The 24,327-nt window shown below is 39.9% G+C and overlaps 1 protein-coding gene across 1 annotated transcript in view; it reads left to right on the plus strand.

The window, feature by feature from the left end:
• fgf14 (fibroblast growth factor 14) overlaps positions 1-24,327 on the plus strand; it is a 117,243-nt gene that overhangs the window by 10,636 nt on the left and 82,280 nt on the right. The gene's annotated exons all lie outside the window — the stretch shown is intronic.

Raw genomic sequence — 24,327 nt, forward strand, 5'->3', positions numbered from 1 at the left:
TGGAGTAAAAGAATTTTCTTTTGCATCAGGATGGTAGCATCTGATTTTGAGTTTCCTAACACAAGAGCCTTTTTAACTGAAGTCGATTTAAAAATTACAGGAAGTCTGCTTTGAGTAACATTTTTTGAGCTAATTAAGCTAATGTAAGCTTCACGTTGATTGAAAACCCTGTCTCCTGCTGATTTATGAATGTCTGCTCTAGTGAGCTTGATAAAACCTGAATACTGTAAGAAACCTTGAGTGTTCACTTGGCAGTTACAGATATCCTCCTAATACACTAAAAGCTGCATATTTATGGGAAAAATGTCAAAGTCTTTACTTGATGAGCCATACTAATATATAGAAATGTCATTTTTCTGGTACTAAAGCATGAATCTAGGTAGTACTTAGACTTCCCCATCTGCTTTTAACTGGTTAACCCAAAAACTAATGTAATTAGTCAAAGATATGCCTGTGGCTTCGGAGGTAAGCTAGATTAGTTCACTGAATTTTGCACCTTTGCTCTTGTATGCTTTGTTTTGGCAGCCTGAGAAAAGATACTGTCTTTACTGATGCCTGCCATGTCTAATCACGATGCCTAAGAGCTGACTGGAAAATTCGCCATGAGGGGTTTAATGTATTCAGTGTAAAAACAAAAAAGAAAAATGGTTCTGTTTTTTAATGGAGTGGTATAATTTAATATCCTACACGAAAGACCCGTCTGCATGTTTGTAGAGCAAGAAAACCTCTCTGCACACACATAAAGGGCTTCTGGCTGCTTCTTGGCCCTGTCACTGCACCTTTTGGAGGTAACCTTAAACTGTAAATGCTTTTCAGCATCCATCACATTTGACAATGATCCTGTTTGAAATTTAAAGACACAGCTTCAAGTTTACATATCTTAAGATTACCGTGTGAAAGATTCATTTCAAGGACTTTTCAGTTTCTCTCGCCTCAGTGTTTAATGGTTTTGTAGAGGACGCGTGCAGTCCTGAAATAGCTTTCTCAAGAATACCAGAACATTGAAATACATGCTGTAATCATTGGTATAATAGGATGCCATGGATGTGAACTAAGATTTATGTTATGTCCCTAGTGTATGTCAGACAAACTTGGAAACCTGCTCCCTGCTTACATTTCCGCCAGGATATGGGGCGTCTGTGTCAATCATTTGCTTTAGCTTTGTGAAACCACAGATTTGAAATGGAGAAAAATGAGAGTGAAGCAATAGGGGCATTGTTACTCCTATTTCTAAATGATACTGCATCTCACCCCTCCCTACGCTGGCTTTTTACTCCATCTTCCAGTGAGGTCGTTCATAATAACAGATTTCACAGCTGAACTCGTTTGGAGAGACCACAACCCCGCTCTAACAATAATGAAAGCAAGGTCTGTCCCTTTCTCAAGTACATGACACATCTCAACACTCGCTGCTTGCATGATCCCAGATTATTGGGCATGTGATAGACTGATATCTGTCTTTCGCGAGGCTGCTGAGCTTTTTGTCTGTGATGATGCACTGCACTCTGATAGTGAGAAAGAGAGATGGAGAGCAGTTGAGAGTTAGACAATGAAATTATTGATTTGTGGGATCAGAAGTTTGAACGGTTTTACAGCAGAGCTGACACGGATGCAAAATGACTTTTGAAATTTGCCGTCATTATAAAAATGTATTGTGAAGTGTTGGAAATACTCTGGGTACAATCGATGTGGAGTGGAGGAGGAGAACAGTTTTAACAGGTGTGTGGAGGGCTTTTGTCTTCGAGCTCAGCATTTGCATCAATACCTGTGGCAGCATAATGTAGTCGGGGCAGTCAACAGGTGAAAACATCTGAATAATCTGCACTGATTCAATCCTTTTACAACCAATGCACCATGTCCATGTGCCATGAAGAGTTATTTCCATGTCTTTAAACACTATTACAAGAGCTTCTCTGTATTCATTGACACTCACACCAACTGAACTCTTAAATAACTCACTCACCCACTGACATTTGGTCTTTAGAGTGAAAGCTGACATGATTACAGTGGAGATGTATTTAATGAGAGTATGTAATGTTTCCCGAAAGGAACCCCAGAGAGCTATAATTTCAGTCTTATATGTCAACACAACATTTTGGAGCCATCTACAAAGATACGATTGTCTAAATAAGAGGTCCTAAATGGTCACCAGAGGGGAAAAAGCTCTGCTGTAAAGACAGGGTTATTGATTAAAACACACGAGAAAAAGAGCAGATCAGTTTAGACTAATTGTCTCTCACGTTTCACTGTAAAATTGGATAAATTGGCTTTGATTAATTTAAATGATGAAAAACTGAACCCTTAAAAAATACACTTAAATCTAAACTCGGAAATTACGTCTTTGATGGATGAATGAATGAATGAATGATACAATAGCATACGGAACATGAACAGTGACCAAGAGTCATTAATTGCAAAGATTTGAGTCTGTGTTGATATCACTCTGTGTGCACAAATAGGAATACAGGCATTCCAGAGTTATCCTGACTAAATTTTCCTCAGTGGGATGGGACAGAAAGGTTTTCCCTAAATGATGAACAAGGATACTGATGCTAGAATAATTCAGGCGTGAAGAATTACTTCATGCTTGATTGGACTTGATTGAAATACAAAATAAAAGATGTGGGAAAAAAATACTAAGGCAAATGAAATATATCCAAGAAACAACAAACAGGCACAGTTTGCTGTTCGCTTCGCTGACAGACACGCTGCATTGAATTGTGGGAATCAAAACAAAACAACGGGGGTAATGGTACAAGAGTACAATAAGAAAAGATTTGGCTTCACTTTTATTTTTAGTAATATGCTAACATAATCTGATGATGCCTTCCTATTTTCCTGAAAACCACCAGCAGCTGAGGGGTTAAAGGCTGTGCGAAGTGAGTCCATTTATTAGTAGTAATTTTGTTTCTAGGCCATCATCTAGGAGCGGGAAAGGATACAGTCATATTAGCATGTTGCTGATGCTGTACAGCAAGAAGGTTGGGTCATGTTCCCTGTGGCTCTTATGACAGAAATGTAGCATCTTCAACCTTTATCAAAAACACCAGACTCAACATGCTGAGGTGCATGGTGTGTGTTTGTGTTACTGAACCACTATTTGTGTTATTACAAATCATACCGCCAAAGGCACACGGCTTAAGTGATGGCTCGTTGTTGTTCTGGGCTACAGCAATGAGGACTGTTGGAGAGAAACATAGAGCCAGTTCAGCTGGGCCTGCTTCTTTCCTGTGCTGAAAGTACATTTTACTGATTTGATTATGATTGATTGCTGATATGATTTCATGACTCACCGCTGGCCTGTAGCTCATTTATTACTGTTGTCCATCATCTGACTGTGGTCTTTACTTAGCAGGATGCACTTACGTCTCTCTCTCTCTGTCATTATCTCTGTTGCAACAGTGTGTTTTCAGTGTACGGTGAATTTGTAATTGCGAAAAGCTCTTTATAAGGCAGCTGATGTGGTGGTTACCTCACAGCAAGAAGGTCATGATCCGCTGGCTCGGGCCCCTCTGTGTGGAGTTTGCATGTTCTGCATGCCTGTGTGGATTCTCTTTGGTTACTCTGATTTCCTTTGCCATCTAAAGGCATGCATGATAACCCCCTGTCACACAAAGGCCTAGATACCGGCATCCACAGGTCACTAGGGTAAAATGTGTATTACTTTACTATATGGCAAATGGTTGATGGAGGTTAGTGGTAGTCATTAGATGAAAACAGGTATGTGAAGCTGCACTGAAAATGTTCTTTTGATCGCTTTGGTTACTAGTAAATTGCTGTGATCACCTGTAGTTTGCAAACAAGATTGCAACATGTCTGCAAACACTCACACAAACTACTCAACAAACAATTTGAAATGTTCAAATACTTTGAAAGTGAATGTTCTCCATTTCTGGTGTGCATCACAATTTATTTTTTTTTGCAAGTGTTTGCAGACGTCTCACTACCCACCATGTAGACAATTCAAGACTATGGTAGAAATCACAAAGAGGCTTTTGGTGCAACTCCTTTGTGACCAGTTTTACTTAGCAACTGCCATCAACCTCCATTAAATACTAGCTGGTTAAAGATTTGCACACTTTTCCCTAGTGACACAGGATTGCCAGGGGGGTTGTTGACCTACATGACAGAGACGATAGGTTAATTAGTGATTCTAATTTGACCATAGGTGCGTATCTTGGTGTTAGCCCTGCCATAAAGTGATAACCTGTCCACTCTCACCCAGTGGAAGCTTAGATAGGGCTCCAGTATGGTTCTGTGTTGGTCCGACGCACAGCCTACGGACAGCTTTGCAGACTATCTTCTACATGTTGTAGCTGTTTACTGCCTGTAGGCTACTCTTGCTTATGCCGTTGTTGGACATTGCCAGACAGAATAGAGCAAAGTTATAACATACTAAGAAATGACATGGATCTTGGTGTTAAAAACAATGAAAAGAGTCAGCTGCTTATGTTTTCTTGCTGGTTGTAACCTGCTCTGACATACTGTGTTTTGCTTCTTCCATGGCTATGGTAGTTTCCCCCCCCCTGACTAAACACAGAGTTTTGTTTTGGAGTGTGTCATTCTTGATACTTACAGTTTATTTTGGTAGACAACTCAGGGACCTATTCCTTTCAGGCTTCACTGTGCTTCTACTTCTGCCAGGTTTTGCTCAGTAGCCAGATTGTGGTCACTCAGTTTTTCAGCCGTTTCTGGTGTCTCGTGGTGCCCAGATAACTGCCTTCTCTGTATTGTCTGTTCAAAGTTCAGTGCAGGTTTTGTCATAGCTGTTCAAAGTTTTCTCTCTGGACAGAATTCAGTTTGTCCAGATTCTGAGAAGTCTTTGTCCATGGTGTGCAATGTTGTATGATTTCTCGCTCTTTCACTGTGTCCGTTGATGGACCAGGGTTTCACGATTTTCCAACAAAATAGTGTAATGTTGCAATGATTTCATCTGGAGGCGATTTATTACCACCTGTTTAATTCTTCAGCATTCTGGCCACAGCAAAGAAAACTACTGTTTTTTTAATAAAGGAATAATTACCATGGTTTGAATCATGCTGCGAGCAAAGACTTTTTGGCACTTTACTGTTTACTACTTAGTAATCATCTCATCTGGCCTGAAAGTACCTGCTTGGCTAGACTTTCTAAAGCCTCCAAGTAGAGTCCAGCAGGGTTGCAAGAGTCTTTTTTTCCCTCTCTGACCAAATGAATTACAATACACTTAAAGGTTGTTATAAATTTTTGGTTCAGCATGTTGCCTACTCCGGTTTGAAGAGATATTTATTATAATGGAAATATTAAAAAGTTTGACTTGGCTAAGCTTTTTCCAGTTCACAATGCCGGATAATTAACTGTTGTTCTCAGTGCCCATTTCGGAGAAACTGAGCCTCATGACCAGCTGGTTGAGGGGACTTTTCTCTATCTTCTTGTTGATATAGAGCTTTTTAACAGTAGGAGTTTGGGCTTGCTGGCTTTAATTTGTTCATGGAATTTGATTAAAATGAAGCTGGCCTAATTAGGCGATCATCCATTGTTGTATTTCTTTGTACTCAGACGATGTCCTTAGAAATTCTAGTGTGCAGTGTTTAGCTGGGTTTCATGCATGTTTTCACAAGCATATAAAAGTTCTCCTGGGTTTTGAGTCTTTTGGAAAAGGCACCTAACAAAAATGTCATTTTTCCTTTCTCTTCTATCATTGAGTCTTCTTGTCTTTACCAGTTTCACACACACGTGTACGTTCCACATTCATCCATCCATCACTCCTCTCCCTCAGCACAAGGGTCTGTTCCTGGCAGTGCTGGAGGTTGTGTGGTGGCTGTGGTATGCTGTGTAGATTTTTGCTGCAGTGCAGTAGGCAGTATTGTACTGCTGCTGCTTTCTCTCTCCTGCTCTTCTGCTCTCTCTCTAGCTCTCTCTCTCTCTATTTGTTTTTGTGTACATAGTTTGGGAGCAATGTTACACTTCTGAACACTTTCCCCGCAATTTTTAAAATCAAATCTATAAAAAATACAAATAAAAATAAGCAAGCACACAAAATCAAAGACAAGCAAGCAAACAAACAAACAAAAAACAAAACAAAATGGCATTTGCTTCAAAGCTTCCATCATATTTATCGCAAATAAGAGCTTTTTTCTGGACACTTACATAGGTTTGCCAACATTTCTATGATGGAAGTTGTTATTCTAGGTGTCATTTCCACCTCTTTCACATCCCTGTCTCGGAGTTCACTTCCCACAGCTTTAGGTGGGTCCCCCCTGTGGCTGTTGTCCTTTATTCAGACACAAAGCAAGAAAGGGAGAGAGAGCGAGAGATGATGACAGTGACTAAGTAACCTGTTTGTGGCGGTGAGTGCACGGCTCTTTGCACAGAAAGGCCAGTTGTTTTCTGTTATACACACTAGGCTAGAGACAGGGAAGCACTCAGATTCAGTATGTCAGATAGCAGAAGTGGAAACACACAAAGAAAATATAGCTAAGCTTGGCAGCCATACAACTTTTGTTTTGTTTCTGTGGACGTGAACATTTTTTGTTTGGTGACTCAGTGATAGGTCTTGCTTTCTGTCACATGCAGTAGAGACTGTGTCACCAACACCATTTAGCCATGACATGACGGCACTAGGCATTTCTGGTTACCTAAGAAGGTGTCAGCGCTATCTGCGGGATATGGCTATCTGCATGTTGGAAGGTTCTGGTGGGAAGATGTTGGCAGGGTCTTTACGAGTGGGTGACAGGCAATATATGCACGTGTGTATATGTGTGAGAAGGTGGCCATGCTTATGTGACTGGGTTAAAAGGTTGTGCCAAGCACTGGAGGACATCAGGAGGAGTGTGAGAACCCGAGCAACAGTTCAAGGCATGCATCTTTATTTCAAATGTTATGACATTTATTGCTAAAATACAGTGAGAAAAAAAATCAAGTTAGCTGGCCTTTGGAGCAATGGAGGCAACATCTTTTGCTAAGATTGTGGAGCAGCATGTTCGCAAGGCACTAAAGGGTGAAGCAGTGCATGGTGAGTCCAAGCATGGAGGCTGACACAAGTATTCCACAGGTATGCCTTTTTCCTGTAATGGATTGGTAATGTCAGGGATGGAGCAGTTCCTTTAATCCACACCAGTTTCTTTAATGGGACATAGTAAAGTAAACTCAGCACTGACATGAGTATCCTGATTGGTAGTATGACTGACGTAAATAGTTTTCTTGTTTAATATGTGAACTGTTATCAATGCAGACTCCTTCTACATTAATAAAACTAATCACTGCATTGCAGATGATCAAACCTGAAGGTCACACGTTGTAGTTTCTGTGTGCTTGAGAGTTTGTTTGCATGTTCACTCTCTGGACTCTTTTTATACAACACCATGCCAAAGAGGAGGAGGTAATTTCATTGTATATATATATATATATATATATATATAAATACTGCTTCTGGAGATTATTTAGTATTATTGGTCTTGCATAAAATATAAAGCATTTTCAAGGCCAAGTAAGGAAGCCAAGTACAGTGATGCATGGCTGTGGATCTACAACACGCCAAATTTGACCCTCTCTTCTCTTCTCTGCTCTTCTCTTGAGCAGAGGAAAGTGAATGTTGTCTGTCAGCTGTGTTCTCATGTGTTTATACACAGGAATGACTGACACGCAGGAATATGCACAGCGGGCTTACTGAAAACCTTATCATGTCTGCAGTAATGCCGCAGCATCTCTCCTATCATTCAGTCACAGAACTGCTCCTTAATAACAGCTTTGACAGACCTGCTTTTCGGGGTAGCAGAGTCACGATCCATATGTTCCAAGGCCAAACTTCATATTGCTCTATTGTGATGTTCTCAGTAGGAGAATCTTGCTGATGTCTCCTCATGTTTGCTTTTAGAAGAGCAAGGTAATAAATGCTGAAAGACACTGCATTGTGTGTTTTAGTGGCTTAGGAGTGAACAAAATACTGCACTTAAAAGATTGACAGAAAGTCTCCAGAAGTGATGCTTCTGCTTTTTAGGTGAGGTGCTGGGCATCAATCTTCTCTTCTAAACACTTGCTTTGTTCCTAGATACTGTTTTAGCAAAGTGTTGAGAAATGCTGGATCATTCACTCATCAGCTAAAGGTAGGACAGTCTGTGTGAAGGCACACATGGTCTGCTGCAGACCTCAGGGACACATAGTTGTTCCTATTATACTACTTTCTAGTTTGTTCAGAGTCCACACAGAGGAAACCTACACAGTTGGTGCCTTTGTCGTGTAGTGGCTAAGCGGGAAAGTCACATAGCAGCAAAACGTTGTGAGGGTATGCTTATATGTGCGCCAAGCCTCTCCAATTTTATACACAATATGCAGTAAAATACACAATTTCTTATATATTAAACAATGTATTTTTCAGTACAGTCCCTTTGTGATGTGAGGTAACATTAAGCTGAGATAAATCTGTAGAAGTTGTTCTAAGCTTTCTGTATTTCCTTCTGCATTGCCATTTGCGTGCCCTTCTCATAGCTTTTATGCTCTCTTGCCTCTCTGCGAGCCCTCTCCTCATTTTCCCTTTGCTCCTCAATGTGGTCAGCTTCTCTGTCCATGCTGGCAAAAAGCCTGTGTAGATTCTGTGAAGTCTGCTCATATCTGTACTGTGTTTTCTTCTTCTTTGGCAGAGGAGCACAAGGAGATTCTGGTTAAAACGGACAACAAACAACAGGTTACTGTTACTGTACTTGAGTCCTTAATCGTAACAGGAAGCTTTAAATCGCTCCTGTTTTTGTTTTCAGCCATTGCAGAGCCGCAGACTGAACTTATACTAAAAGTGTGGTTATTAAAATGAGCGTAAATAACTTGAAATGAATATCGATAAACCCTTTTCCCAGTATTAACATTCATTTTAACGTTGGCAAAAAAGCTGTCACAAAAATAATGACATTCACGTGCGTGTGCTACCTGCTCCTCTGGGACCACAAAGTGCTCATTGAGCCTGATTCCAGCACATCAAGCATCCCCTTTGTCCAGGTTAGAGAAGTTTCTTTTGTTTTCCAAGTTTGGCTCCAAACGTCTTAGCAAAGCAACAGGTTTTGTTGATTTCTTTCTTCTTTCTGTGTTCTGTTACCATTTTCCCTTTTTCCTGTAGTGGCCTTTTACACTAAGATATTTTTGGAGACCAATCAGGCCACCGATAAGTTGGATCTAGAGCTTGATTTCACAGTTTTGTTTGTTTTTATTTGTTTTTTTTCTCACCATCACATTGATCTGCTTTAACCTCCTAGGACCTGGCGCCCACATATGTGGACATCACATTTTAGGTTATTTAGACCAAAATACTGAATTTTGCTCTACATGGGCCTGATATCCACTTACGAGGACATTATACTGCTACTGTTCTATCAAAACTTTAAACGAATATCCTCATGTGTGGCTCTGATTTTTCATAAAAACAAAAATAAGATAAAAAAAAAATCTGGTAATTCTTTGTTTTTACATTCATCGGGCCCCAATATGACCAAATATCAAAGAGAAATTAAAAATGCATGTCGTGGAAGAGTTCGGGTCTTAGGAGGTTAAGATCTTGATCTTGGTGCAAACTAGTTTCCTGAGATTTTTCTTTACCACATTTGAATGTTGAAAACAAGGATAAAAAATTCCTCATTGCAGACAGATACTGAGTCTCAGGTTGAACAGTGTCTCTTCCTTGAGATCCCATGTCAGCATGTTGCAGCTGTTGACTATCCCATAGTATAAGTGTAGAAATCCCATCTGTTGGTCTGATGTTTGTGCCAGATTCCCCTATTTCATGACTGGATATGTATTTTAAAGACTATTTAAAACTAGATGGTGATATAATAATAGAGATTGATCATATATTAGATCGTATATTAGAGACCCCAGATTGTTTGTGACAGATAGAGGGTCTATATGTGTATTTATATAAGCTCTGTATGAATGTGTGTGAATGGGAAAGTATTTTAAGTAGTCATACTAGACTAGAGTATCCTATGAATATCAGTCTGTGCAGTTAAATACAACAAACAGCAGAAATAAAATAGACAATGTAGATTCTCATTAGAGGAGTAGTAATAATTATTGAACTGAATACTTACAGTGATTAAGATTTGTGTTCATAAATTAAAATTTGAATCCTGCACAGTTTCAGTATATTTTACGGGGGCGTAATTAATATTTTTCTCTGCTGCATCATTAACTGTTTTGCATTGTGTTTTACATGATAGCGTCCAAACCTCTCCATGCGAGGAGAGTCAAAATGTAGGAGTGTTTTATAACTGTGTACACCGAGCAATGAGAGAGTGAGAGAAGGAAAATATGTGGTCAAGGTTTTTCACTGTAAGTCAAGCAATACAAAAGTGACAAACTTTAGCTCAAGAAGCTCTTGTAGCTCCTTCATCTTTATCATTTATTAAAGAATTGACAGATTTATGATTCATGTGATCAGTCTTAATATTTTAGGGGAAGCAGCTGCCTAAGACAGTGTAGGTTTGGATACAATTTTAGGAAGCGTTATCATTTTCCTACCCAATTTTAAACCAGTCGGTGGACTTGATAAAACATTTTTCATATGTACTTGTGTTGGAAGTCAAGGATGAACCTAGAACCTCTTGCACTTTAAAATGGAGCCTCAGTTCTTTCCTTTAAGTGATGTGAACCACAGCTGTCAAAATGTCAGAGCGATTGCCTTAAGGATACATTCTTCTTAGTTGTGAATTTTAAAAATTAAAGATTTTAAAGTTATTTTCAGGCATTTCTGCTATTTTTCTTTAACAGGGATGGAGGGAAAAAGGGCAAAAAATGAAAGAGTGGCAGCGGGGGAATGGCATTTAGCAAATGGTCTCCAGCTGGGATTGCACTGCTCAGGGCATATGTGGTGGGACTCCACTGCTCAGGGCATATGTGTCCATGTGGTATGCATCCTACCCACTCCACTTTCCGGTCTCCCTTGATGTTGTTGTTTTTCAGTTAGAAACAGAGTTGTTGACCATGAGTGGTGGCCACTCATCCATAAGTGGACCACCAATGGCCCACATCATCAAATGCTCTCATATCATGATCATCTTGTGCAACCCAATCTGATATGAATGATATTAACCTGCAATACTCATCATCTACACTTAGAATATGTAATGTCTAAGTAGAAAAAATGTTCACTACTACTCTAATTATTTTGATCTCTTAAAAAATAGAGATCCACTGTAATGTATTTAAAACAGGGAAAAAACTTTTCTCTTTTCCCTCTCTTTTCCAAAAATGTTGGAAGTCCAGAGTTAATAAATAATACTGAAAAAAATTAAGAACAATTAATAAACTTGGACAGATTCATCAGTCTCGCCGGCTGATCCATTTAATCTGTTTTGGTACACAAAAAAGTGACAACAGGTGCACTGGAGAAGCAACAAGACAGCCTTCCAAAAGAGAATGGTTTTGCTGGTGGTGGCCACAGACCATTTTGCAGTTCTAGTATGATGGACCAACATTACCAGCGCCCTACAAAGTGACCCCAAGTGGGCTAAACGTACTACTTATGTGCTTGTTTCCAATAAAACTGTGAGAATGTGGCATAAGAGCACTTCTTCCAATAGTGGGGCCTGCACTCATAGCCCAGCACCAGCAGCTCAACTTGTATTTAACCACCAGAACTGGCAGCTCTGCAACTGGTGCCCTGTTCTCCTTACAGATGAAAGCAGGTTCACATTGAGTACATGTGACAAGTGTGAAATATGCTGGCGACACCATGCTGGATGTTATGCTGCTTGCAACATCATCCAGCATGACTGGTTTGGCAGTGGGTCAGCGGTGTCCTTGGGAGGCACATTCCTGCAGGGTGACAGAGATCCCAGTGTGCTTGCCAACATTATCATCACTGCGGCTAGATACCAGGATGAAATCCTCAGACCCATTTTTTTAATCCTTATGCTGGTGAATTGGGCCTGGGTTCCTCCTGGTGCAGGACAATGACCGACCTCATGGAGCCAGAGTGTATAAACAGTTCCTAGGCAACAAAGGCATTGACACCACTGACAGTCCTTTATTGTCCTCAGACCTGAATCCAACTGAGAACATCTGAAATGTGTTCCCAACTCGATGCTACTAAGTAGCTCCACAAACTGTGCAAAAGATCAGTGATTCTGCCCTGATCCTGGTCTAGGAGGAGATCCCCCAGGAGCCATCCACAGCCTCATTAGGAGCATGCCCAGTTCCTGGGAGTGCATACAGGCATGTGGGAGCGATACACACACAAATCACATCAACCTGTGATTTCAACTTTCAACTTTGTTTTTTTTAGTGTGATTTTTAAATCCTGTGCTTGAAGGATTGATAATTTTGCTTTCCGCTGACCGTTGTTATGCCATTTTGATTTTTGAATTACACAATGTATCTATGTAAAGACTCTCTACTCGATTAGTTCATTCATCATCAACTGATGTGCGATTTAACGGTTCCATTCCTTTTTTTTGAGCAGCATATTGTCTATTATGTGCAATTATTTTCATTATGTCCATGCATGAAAAACTTGAACTATCCTTCATTCCTAGCATTTCTCTTTTTTCGCGGTGCTGAATAATTTGTGGTATAGAAAGAAACAAAATATAATCCTCATGCGATACATCTTTAGGGTGGCAAACACTGAAGCATTCACAGTAAGAGGTCTTCTAGATATGCTGATTCAAAAAATGATCTCATGTTGAATATTTAATTCAAGGAATAATGCATAATGCACTAACACTAAAGCGAGATTAAAGGATAATGATGCCTAATGTAACGTAACCCTTGTGTTAAGGGTAAAATAACAGAGAGGCAATTACCCTTAGTCTGTACTAGAGATGGACCGATCCGATATTACGTATCGGTATCGGTCCATACTGACCTAAATTACTGGATCGGATATCGGAGAAAAATAAAAAATGTAATCCGATCCATTAAATATCACGAAAGCACCTCACAAAACTTGCAACACGCCGTAACTCACCTCAGAACGTTAGCACGTCTGAGCAGTATGCATCACGTGATAGAGCGGCTGTGGCATGCGGGACCTGTAGGTGGTCTGGATAGCATTTGGAGCTTCGCTAGCAACCCGGCATTTCATCTCCGACAAAGTTATCCCGAGAGAAGTAAAGCAAGTGTGTAAGTCCATCTCTGAATGTTTGTAAAGCATTCCTGCGTTAAGCTTACCAAGCGATATATGGAGCGATATATGGAGCAACTGCCTCTTCTTGCTGCTACTTCAATCATGAAACTGCTTAATGATCAGCTGATCGGCTTTTCTGTCGTGAGTCCATCTCTTTTGTTTGTTTTTGGCCCACTTTGCACCAGAAAGAGGAAACCAGCGGCTGAACAACAGCAGCACGTTTAAGCTTGATCAGCTGTTGTTAGAATGTATTTAATATTACTTTCTACTCCAGGATTTTTTTCTATGTAGCTGACGCTGGTAACTGTGCAGGGGCGGATCTAGCAAAGTTTAGCCAGGGGGGCCGATAGGGCATTAACAGGGAAAAGGGGGCACAAAGACATACTTTTCTTTCTTATTCTCATTTAAAATGTCTAGCTTTTAACCCTTTAGAGCCGATCGGAGCGGGAACGCTCTGTTATGCGTAACTATTTTTAAATCCCGGTAGCACTGCAACCACGTAAGCTAGCGCAAAAAATTTTTTTGCATATGAAACCGGAGGAGTTGTACTTACATATTGTGCCATCAGCTTGTCCTAGGTCACGGTTTCCTTCCACATAAAGCTTTGCAAAAACTGCATAAAAAGCGCTTGCAGGAACAAAAACATAATATTCCAGAAACACGCTTTGCCGGTCCGATCAGCTGATCAAAACACTTCCTACGTTGGAATAGACGTCAGCGCGAACTTTTGCATTTCCGCCATTACCTGGCCGAAACCGGAAGTGACGTCATTTTCGCGGAAATGTAGTCTTTTTTGCGATCAGGGCCTCAGGGCCTATACTGCTCTTTTTAAAAGTTATCTTTGACTTTATGACTTTCTGTGTCGTTTCTGGGATGCTTAGGACTCATATTGCACTGCTGGAAATAGTTTATTTTGATGCATATGCTGCTTTTTTGCAAATTTGCAGTATAATATTTATATTTCGTTTTTCCTGCAGTGTATAAAAATTGGTGTATTTCAAAAATAAAATTATGAAGACACTCAAAATAAATTTCCTGTGGTGGGAAACTATTTTGTGCAACTTTTTTGTATTTACAGTTTTGAGGGATAAGCCTCTTAAATTTCTCTAACTACAAATATATGTTAAAAAATCAAAAACGATTTTCAATTTTTTTGTAGTTTATTGCACTTTTTTGCAATTTATGTAATTACTATGCACTTAATGAATACATATTATTAAAATCTGGGCTATAATGGTTGTATTGATGTATAGCAACTTGAAATGCTCCCAAAAATGGCTCCACAGCATGTAAAAATATAATATAAGCTCTGGCGGACTTGGTTCTATGGTAGGTCTTAAAGGGTTAATAAATAATTATCTGACACCCAAAGTTTTAATTTGATGCAAAATGAATAGAAGTCCATTATTGTATATAGTGACTATTAAGTCTAATATATATACCCTAGTAAGCTATAGTACTTTTTCCTTTGGGAAGGTACCATCTGTGCAGTCTGCAATTTTGTTGAAGAAAGATGTTGAATCTATTTAATATTTCTTGAAAAATAATTGATTTCTGTGCATTTTTTTTTTCACACTGCATCAAATTAAGGTTGATTACGTCGATTAAGCATCATGAGGTGGAGCGTGAGGGGTGGTTCCCTATTTTTTATTTATTTATTTTTGTTGTTGCTGGGAGTTGGAACCCTATTAGTTAGGTTGCTTAATATGCTAAGTACTCTTTAAAATATCAGAATAGGGAGGATGGTGTAGGTTTAAGTTTATTAGATTGATCAGTATTGCTGAACTACGAAATATTTTTTTTTGCATACAGGTATAACAGAATAGCTTTAGTGTAGTTGTTGTTTTAAACTTGAGTATGAACTTATACAAAATGCAGCAAGATATTTAAAAAACAGTTTTGTTGATTAAAAAACACTATCGGATTCATATCGGTATAGGCAGATATCCAAATTTATGGTATCGGTATCGGACATAAAAAAGTGGTATCGTGCCATCTCTAGTCTGTACATCAAGGGAAACAGAAACAGATAAAGGGGGTAAGAGGCAGGTGTTAAGTTTTCCCAAGAACGACAGAGGAGGCCCCTTTTTTATGTGCACATGATAATAGAAAAATGAAGAGACAGACTGCAGCTAAAATCAAATGGTAAACAGAGGTCATTAATGAGAAACAAAGCAAAAACTTTTTTGTTAAACTGTCTGCAAAACTCCTTGTGGTCACTGCTTTGTTTCTGGTGGAAAGCTAGAGGTGTGTTTCAGCTGTTGTTGTGGACAAAACCGCAGTCACCTGTGTGCTTTTCAAAAACCATTTACAAATAAGTTGAGAGTCCTTCTAAATCGCTGGCGTAAAACAGTGACGGATACACCGGAGATGGAAGCATTCACTTGTGAAATGTCATAGAAAATGGCCTGTTCTGCAAATAAATGAACACAGGCAGATTGAGAACAGAGCGTTGTTTTAGAAATGCAGTAACACAGAAACTTTCTGAGTAAGAAAGTTGTTTCTTCTTACTCTAATCTTCAATTTCAATGAGGACTTAGCCCCCCCCCCCCCACACACACACACAGTAGTCGGATGTAAACTGTAAATCCTTATCGTTTCTGACAAGCTCAGACAGCAGTCGTTTTGTGTCGACACAGGTGTGTTTAAAAAGCTGATCAAAAAAGAAACAGCATTATATCAGAGCACATATTAGACATATAAGACTCTATTTCTTTTATTTATGTTTAGAAAATAAACTTAGTTGACAAATCCCATCTATAACCCATTTTATTACATGGAAACAGACTAGCAATCAATCCTTATTTATAGGTTTTCATTTCAAACAGTTCTTGTGCGTAGATTGAGCATAAATGCATTCGATTATTTAGCATGGGTTAAAAGTGTAAGTAGGTATAGTTTTTAGGAGAGCTAATCTAGCAGTTTCCCTCTGCTCCCATTCTTTAAGCCAAGCTAAGCTTCCTGCATAAAAAGAAGTGTGATTAGTGCAGTTACATGTCAAATATGGTCCAGATTGTGATTTTGGTGCTGGGCTTTCTTTATTGCTCTGAGTGTATTCCTTTTTTATTCATTATTTGTATTCATTATTTTTTTATTGACATTTTGCTTCCTCTAACCCTCTGATTTAATGATCTGACTGCTGTGTCTGTCTCTCCGGGGTTTTCAACATGTTCATTGTTTGCTCTCTTTTGTTGTTCTAAAACCAGTGAAGTAGCAGGGCTGATGGCTGTCTTCACGCTTGGTTTATGGCAGGCGGTGGATACATACTGTGTGTTTTTACTAGTCCAAATGTCATCAGACAGAGACATGCTATAAATAAGTTCCAAACCATTAAACCAGCTCTCTGAGTTCTGACTCGGTATGCATTTGCCGTTGACTTGCATTGTGCATTTGAATGCTACCTTGAGAACTTTCCTTGCCTTTTAAGCTTGCAGTCTAATCCTCCACAGCCTGTGTGGTGGGCTCCTTATCTTCCTCTTATCTCTGTGTGGTGCACTTTATTTATTTTTCCTCGTCCTTTGCTGTATCACTTTTCCCTGCAAGGGCAACACTGGCTCCCCTAGACCTGCCCCAAAATGACCCGTCAGTATAATCTGATCCTTTTAGACTGAGCAGGACCAGTCTTTTGCATGCCAAAGTCTTGATGATGGGGGCCAAATGTCCTCCCGCTGCCCTCCAACTCACCAACGGCAGCAAGAAAAGGTCTCCTAATCTCTCGACAGTAACTCTAGATTCTGTTGACACTGACAAAGAAGGTTGCAACAGCAGAGGGGTGCAGACACGTCTTTCTAACTAAATCAGCAGTCTTTCTGGGCAGTGAGAATAGAGCTGGAATATGGGCGAGTGACACTCACGAATCAATGCAAGGAAGAGCAAAATATATCAGATTTGAGACTTTATAGGAGAATGAGGATTGACAGAGGAGCCAGGCCTCAGCCATTTTTTGAAATGTATCCATCAGGCAAAAAAAAGAAAGTAATCGTGTTTTCTTGTATCACTTTTCGTAAGAGTTAGAAAAGCTCCCTTACAAAGCAAATAATCTCGCAATATTGCAGAAAAGCATTTTCTCATAGTTGCTCTCAATAGCTTGCAGAGTGTGTGATCTTAGAAAAGACTAACATATCATTAATGTTTTGTTTGTAAAGCTGGGAAAACATGTTGTTCCATCACTCATTAATCTAATTTAATGTTTTTTTCAGCCATTGTTACTGAAGCTTTTAGGCACTCAGAAGTATTTCTCAAAACTTGTTTTTCAACCATATCAGCTGTTTTTATAGTTGTTCTGTATGGCTGCACCGAAAGAGGAAGTGAACAGCTGGCTGTCATAGTCTGGGAGGGGGTTTCAAAGAATACCTGCCATCACAGACACCCCCGATCTTACACTGGAAGTGTGTAGGGGTAGTTTTTGTACAGGCCATCCTGTTTTACAGCCTGGATAATGTGCAGGATGTTGTCATCCAACAGTGTTACAAGCAATATTATTTTATACATGCAAGCGTTGCTGTGTTTGTGGCATGCTCGTCTCCTAAATCCAATTCAGTAAGGAGAGATCACTTGGAAGAATTTAACATGATTTATTGAGACAGAGAAATTAAAGTATTTGCAGATTATACTCCGATAACCCCTCGTGGCAGAAGGGAATCCCAGTGGTGAAAGGATTTAGGAGTCTAGATGTTGGCAGTGGTGAAGATAAGGAATAGAGCTCAGGCTGTGATGTCTGAGGTGGAGATGGGGAGGAGGTCGATTGCAAAGACAGTCTAAATGGGAGAATGACAAGAGAGCGCAGATTTAAACCATGCAAAGTGGAGGCTGATTGGCTCAAAGAATGCAGGTGAGAAGATGATTGGACTGGAGTAATGATGTCAGTATTGAGATTGGCAGCGTGGGAAAGCAGTCAACATGTAAACAGAAAAGCAGCTGAACACCCAGGAAAGCAGGCGGATGGGTGATTACAGATCTTCCTTATTGAAATTACGCATCAGCTTCATTTGACAGATTTACTGATTCACGCCGGTTTTTATTTGATTACCCCACTGATGCGAGATGTTGGCAGCAGCACTGATGGTGAGGGAAGGTAAGAGTAAACGACAAGGACACTCAGCGAAGCACCAAGGTCCTTGTGTCATATACATCCTTCAATGTGCCACTGGTTGCTGCTGAGCTCTTTAGAAAAACTGCCGCCTCAGATACTCAATATTAATATGTGTTTGGAGCTAATGTTATTAAAGGTGCTGGAAGAGACCGCTGAACACTTTGAGATATACAGTTTGCACACGAGGACAGGACAGATGAGGGTTAATGGTATTGTAGAAAAACTCCAACATAAGCACAAAAAAAAATGCAATGAGGTGCCATGCATGTTGCCGAGCCATTTATGATTTCAGTGTCACAGCACAAGGGGCACGTTTGTGACCCAGTAAAAATGAAAATAATTAATACAGGATTTGTTTTGTTTATGCCCTGCAGTCCCCAGGCTTGCTTGTTTGTTTGGACAAAGTCTGCGGTGACGCACATATCGTGATGCTGTTGTAGATGAGTGTAACACAGAGAAGATAGATGGCGACACATCCAGGCCCGTTCTTCTACCCATGTGATGCGCTGTATAGTGGAGATAACATATAAGGCATTACATACAAATTGAAACATTAAACCACTACATAAAGATTCACGTTGACAGTAGACCACATAGGGAAGATTTATGTTCTTGTTGCTGTTCATTATCCTCTTGGCTGATTAAATAATGAAAATAAAATCCTGTCATAACTGCAAAAAACACCCATCCTGAATCAACTGAACAATAGAAAATAGTCAGAGACCATGGTTATTATAAAATGTCATGGTTATCCATTAAGTTGTTTAAAAGATTAATATCTACAAAGCCACAATGCTATCATGACTGCAGCAAGTGTCCTGCATTCAAATAAAGGAATAAATAAGGAATTCATAAAAGGATATTCACAGCAAAGGAGCACAATTATTGCTTACTGACAGTGAAGATGGGAATAGTGACGGATAGATGAAGCCCATTGAGCTGAGAGTCAGCAGTATGAGGTACAAAAATGAGCATCTACAGACACATGACAGGGACGAGAGTGTTTGATGTGCGAGTCCAATTTCTAAACTAAAGAAACCTTTTCTTGATTAAAATTATGTTTAGACATTTCTCTTAATGCCTGATAGTTTTTTTTCTGTTAATGTAACTAAACAGTGCAGTAAAAAGTAACACAGTAGGATCTCGTTGGCTTCCTGCATTTATGCTTGTATTTTGTGCTCATATATATAAACTTTACCCATCTTTACCCATGAGGTTTTCTATCTAACAACAGAAAGTGGATAATATGCGCACATACCTACTGCAATAGTTGTTTCTGCTTTGGGATGACACAGACTCACAATTTCAGGGTTTTTTTTCTTAATCTCTTTTGAGTCCTTTTAAAAACAAGGCCATAGGTCCCGAGAGTAAAACAGACCACAGTGGTTGTACAAAGATTATAAAACCAACATTATGTACTCCATGTGAACTTGTGCTGAGGGGCTGAGGGCGAAGTGATGACTTGTCGCTTCAGTCTCTGCTCTCGAAGTCGTTTGGAGCTAAATGGCTCTTTGTGTGGAGTGCTTAGTTAAGGCTAGAAAAGCATGAAGTATAGAGGAGTGTGTAATGTTAAAAAAGAAACAAGGCGGTGAAATATTCATAATGGAATTGTCCTGGCTCGGAAAAGCGTTATTTATTGATGCCGTACATGTGATGGAAATTGGGGAATAGTTCTGTGTGGATTTACATGCTTGCAAAACAGAAAACTGCTGCCCGGCTTTTGTGGTCTGTGTAGTTCTTGCAGCAGCTAGGCCAGGACTTCTGTTTTCTGAGAGAGTGCATGCTCAAGGTTTGCTATCAGCGAAGTCAGATTTGGTAAAATTTGGGGAGACGTGACGATTGCAATCCATAACTGAATGGCTTACCCATACGTGGAGACTCCATGAGCAAGCAGACACAGACAATGAGGTTGTGTTTTGGTGAAGTGTTACATTTTCATGCGTGTGTTTCTGTAAAAGGAGTACAGGAGAAATTCTGACAAGTCAAACCAGTTAAGGTTCATGTGACAATGAAGCAATGGTGGTGCAGTCCCAGATGTTAAGGAAACAACAACTCAGACCCAGAAGGACTTTAGAGGGGGTCTGAGTTGCTCAAAGAATGCTGCCAGTTTGCTCTAAATTCATTTTGTACAATATAGGTTAAAAAAACCCTCCATGACAGGTCATTTTTCACTCCACCTGTGTATTCCTACTATGAACACCTGCGGTCACCTGGGATTTGTCTCAACCCCTGATGTTTGTTAGTCCAGCCTCGACCGAAGCCAAATTATTCGCACACGTGCATATGTCAGTACATACACACACACAAACTCAATGTGTTGCTTCTCACTTCTAATTAGAGAACCATCGTTTCCCACCAGGAGTCAAGTCTAGACTTGTTTGTACGTGGGGATTTATAATAGAAGGTGTAATTTACCCTCTGAGTCAGTAATCGCGTGTGCGCAACGTGCGTGATTCTATCTTGGTATTATTCACAGTGGAAATGGACATTTATTATTGTAGTTCTGTGTGCGTATTTCTTGCCCTTTCTTCCCACATCTATTGCCTTTAAGTGTTAATGGAGCTATGTGTTGCTGCCTGATGCCTCTCTCTTGACTGATATTCCATATGGAGCCACAATCCAAAGCATGCTCTTAAAAACAATCTGCACAAAGGGGAAAAAAAAGGAAATGTGTCCATGTGTGTGCATTCAAGTGTGTGTGTGTGTGCTAGCTGTGCAGGGGTACAGAATACAGTAGAGCAGCTGGTATTGCACTCTGTCCTGTTCAATTCATAATGTTTTAATCCCCCTCCAGCTTTGGTCCACGGAGCAGGAAGAACGTTTGCTGCCTGTTGTATGAACGATAGAGCTGGCTCTTAAGTAACCGTAATGGGCGTCCTCTAAACTGCATCCCATGTACATAATTGTGTTCCAGTCAGACAGTTATTAAATATGATGACCAAACTGTAAAGTGGCTAGCAGATCAAGAATCATTCATCCAGTTAGTAAAAATGGGTGAGAGTGACTATTTTTTTTAAAAATGTTCAATCACAGTTTGTTAGATTTAGCAAACAAAACTACTTGGTTAGTTTATGCAGTGATTTTGTTTTTGGTTAATATAATAGACCCTTTCACAACATTAACTTTGTGTTTTGATGCCCTGAAGGCGAGGCCTTGACATGGCAACGGTGTCATTATCATGTCATCATTAACGTGACAGTCGTGTTGATGGGGTTGCACGGAGGAACATTAATTATGGTGTTGCAGCAACAACACAGTGATATCAGATTATTCTACGCTTCCCAGTCAACAAGCAAACAAGTGTTAGCACGCATCGTTCGTCAAACTCACCGTGCATACAAATTGAATTACTATTTATAATAAATCATGGTTGGATATCTTATTTATCACCGCTGTTTGCAGTTACTAAAACATTACAATGATGTTTCACATTCAAAAGTCAAAGGTCAACCTCACTGTAACGTTATAATATTTTTTTTAAAATTTCTTTTCTGTGCATTACTCAACAGAGTAAGTCACGAAAAAGAGATTCCAAAAAAATATATATATTTTTGGCCAGAGTGCAGCAACATCCATATCTTGTGGCTGCCATGGCTATGTTTAATCAGAATCAGCTTTGTTGGCCACATATAGTTTGTTTTAACAAAGTGGCCACACAATATATTGTTTTATTGCACATTTTAAGTCGCATCCATGCAATGAAATCCTCTGTACCCATTTCTGGGTAGCTGAATTTAGATGTGAGAAGCTTAGTACGCTACAATGACTTGATAGCACAATTTTCCAGGGGGCACTTGAGGTACAGCAAGTGCAAGCAAAGGTGGAGCACTCTCACAGCAGGGTGGGATGTTTCTTTGCGCTCTTGTGTGCATGTCTCAGAGACCAAGAGCGAGCAGACAAGTAAAAGGGAAAGTGTTTTTTTTTAAATAATGTTTCTGTGTCCATATCTTGTACATGTGCTGTTTGCGCATGCACCTGTTCATACCTAATGTAACTTGAGTAAGTGCTTGTTTGCTAGTGTTCTACATCAAATGTAGTGGCCATGCAGTTTGTCAGAAAGACTGTTTCATTTCAGTATTGATGTGTGTGCGCTCTGTGAATTATAGCGACGGGGAGGTTCTGCCTGAAACAGATTCATCAGACCACTGTAGCACTGATGAATCTGTTTCAGTGCAGGTTCCCTCAACAGCAAAGCCACCACACTAACACCGTCTATTGAAGCATGATGCATAAGTCTCCCTTCTCTTTCTCGCTCTCTCAGTGAATACACATTTCTTTTAGTATGCATGTTCTTGGATGTTTACAGCAACATGCAAATGATGCTTCCATCATTTGATAAGGCATGTGTGAATTCCCATGCCGGTCTACGCAAATACACATCCAGGGTGATAAAGTACCAACTCTGACAAGACGAAGACCTGCTAAACTGGAGAATCTAGAGAAATCTCTGTGTGCAAGGAACAAGGCTATCAATCAGTACTGTCTGTGCCTATTCCTGTGACCTTTGACCCCTCAGATGATACTTCATTAAAATAGTCATGATTTTGTTTAAATGGAAATCACTGCATTTGAAGTCATTATCATAAAATTCACTGTACTAACAAGAAATCAAGGCTAAAACTCTATCATGCAAGAAAGTCATAAGAGAACATGATCCAGACACCTCCTCTTTGTTTGGTTGACAGGACTTGAGGAGAGCTTCGTTTGCTTTTGGGTGAACTATTCACACAGCAAATGCTCACACATCTGAAGACCTGTCGTGGGTGTACCCCACCTGTCAGCTGTTTGCATTTGTGCTGTTTTTTTTTTCTTTTTTCATTGTTGCTTGACCAAACTTGTTTGCTAAAAAACAAAAATGAAAAAACAACAACTTTATGATGAAATGTTTTGCCAGATGCTAACCCTAATATAGATCTATTTTTTGTCTTTCTACTAGCTATAACATTCTAAGTTTAGTTTTATTAGGTGAATGATGCAGTTGTACTAATACACTTTCAAGATTTCAAAACCTTCCCTTTAATCCAGCAGTTAAACTATCCAGTCCATTTCAGCCATCTCTCTCACTCACACACACACACGCACACACACACACACGCACGCACGCACGCACGCACACACACACACACACACACACACACACAGAAATACACAAAAAGCTCTTACCCCAGTTCTGTTTTACCTCTGCTGCTCTATGTCCCCCCCGCCTTAGTGCATATGGAAAGTCTAAGAATATGCATGTCACCTGATGGGCCTGATAACAGTGTATTGATGCCAGTCCTTAGTAAGTGAGGGACTGCTCAAGTGCCTGCACATCTGTGTGTGTGTGTTTTTCCCACCAGAAGGCAAAGGATCAGTGGGTTGTTGACATCCACAGTGCTTTTCTACCAAAGCTTAAGTGCCCCAAAGGGACACGGTGTTGCTGATTAGTGCAGCTAGATGCAAGAGGGACAGGGAACACATGTCCATACGTCTCTCTCTCTCTCTCTCTCTCTCTCTCTCTCTCTCTCTCTCTCACTAACTCTTACTTTAAAGCTTTTCACCCCAGTCTCTACCCCACTCCCACTACCTTCCTTTCTTCTTGTTTCTGTATTTCCCGACTCTCTCTGTTCAGCTGCGCCTCACCATCCAACAGCTTTCCACACCGCTTTCTTCTCTCTGAGTCACTTGTCAATATCTTTGTGTACACTTAACCTTTCCACGTTTTTCCTGTGCCTCCCGCCTCCCTCTGCTGATCGCACACTGGATCTTCTGTGATGACACATGTAGATAATTCAGTGGAAAACACAGAATAGTCTGCCTGCACGCTGTTTTATGATAGATAGAAATGAAGGTTGGGGTAGCGGAAAGAGACAGTTTGCATTCTTTGTGCTGATAATCTAGCCCAAAATGTTCAAAGACGGTATTTGAGTCATAGTTAATCTTAAGCTTTCCTGGAAGGCAGTGACTCAGACCTGGGCTAATATAATAATTCCTGTGCCTGCTTTTTCACACAGAAAAAATAAAAAACAAAAAAACATGATCTTATTGTACCGTGCCATTCACAGTATAAATGTAAAACAACTGTTCAAGCTGTTGTTATAACCTTTTTTAAAACAAAATGTTAAAATGTTAAGTGACCATTAGCAGCTGTGTGAATAACTACATGGAT

This window comes from Copadichromis virginalis, linkage group LG16 (genome assembly GCF_057382275.1).
Source record: "Copadichromis virginalis isolate Kocher_CV1m ecotype Utaka linkage group LG16, C_Virginalis_male_GT1.1, whole genome shotgun sequence".
NCBI lineage: Eukaryota > Metazoa > Chordata > Actinopteri > Cichliformes > Cichlidae > Copadichromis > Copadichromis virginalis.